The 257-nt window shown below is 57.2% G+C and overlaps 1 protein-coding gene across 1 annotated transcript in view; it reads left to right on the top strand.

Moving 5' to 3' along the window:
- Itgb2 (integrin subunit beta 2) overlaps positions 1-257 on the top strand; it is a 35,378-nt gene that overhangs the window by 17,034 nt on the left and 18,087 nt on the right. The window lies entirely within an intron of this gene.

The raw sequence follows: 257 nt of genomic DNA, 5'->3' as shown, positions 1-257 counted from the left end.
AGAAGACAAGGGAGAGGGAAGGAGAGAGGGTGGAGATGGAGTGGAAGAGGGGGAAGGAAGGAGGAAGGGGGGAGGAAGGAAGGAGGAAGGAAGGAGGAGGAAGGAGGGAGGGAAGGAAGGAGGAAGGAAGGAGGAAGGAGGAGGAAGGAAGGAAGGAGGGAGGAAGAAGGAAGGGAGGAGGAAGGAAGGAAGGAAGGAAGGAGGGAAGGAGGAAGGAAGGAAGGAAGGGAGCGAGGAAGGAAGGAGGAAGGAAGGAA

This window comes from Nannospalax galili, unplaced genomic scaffold (assembly GCF_000622305.1).
Source record: "Nannospalax galili isolate Female #2095 unplaced genomic scaffold, S.galili_v1.0 scaffold619, whole genome shotgun sequence".
NCBI classification, from domain to species: domain Eukaryota; kingdom Metazoa; phylum Chordata; class Mammalia; order Rodentia; family Spalacidae; genus Nannospalax; species Nannospalax galili.
This window is presented reverse-complemented; position numbering and strand designations above follow the sequence as displayed.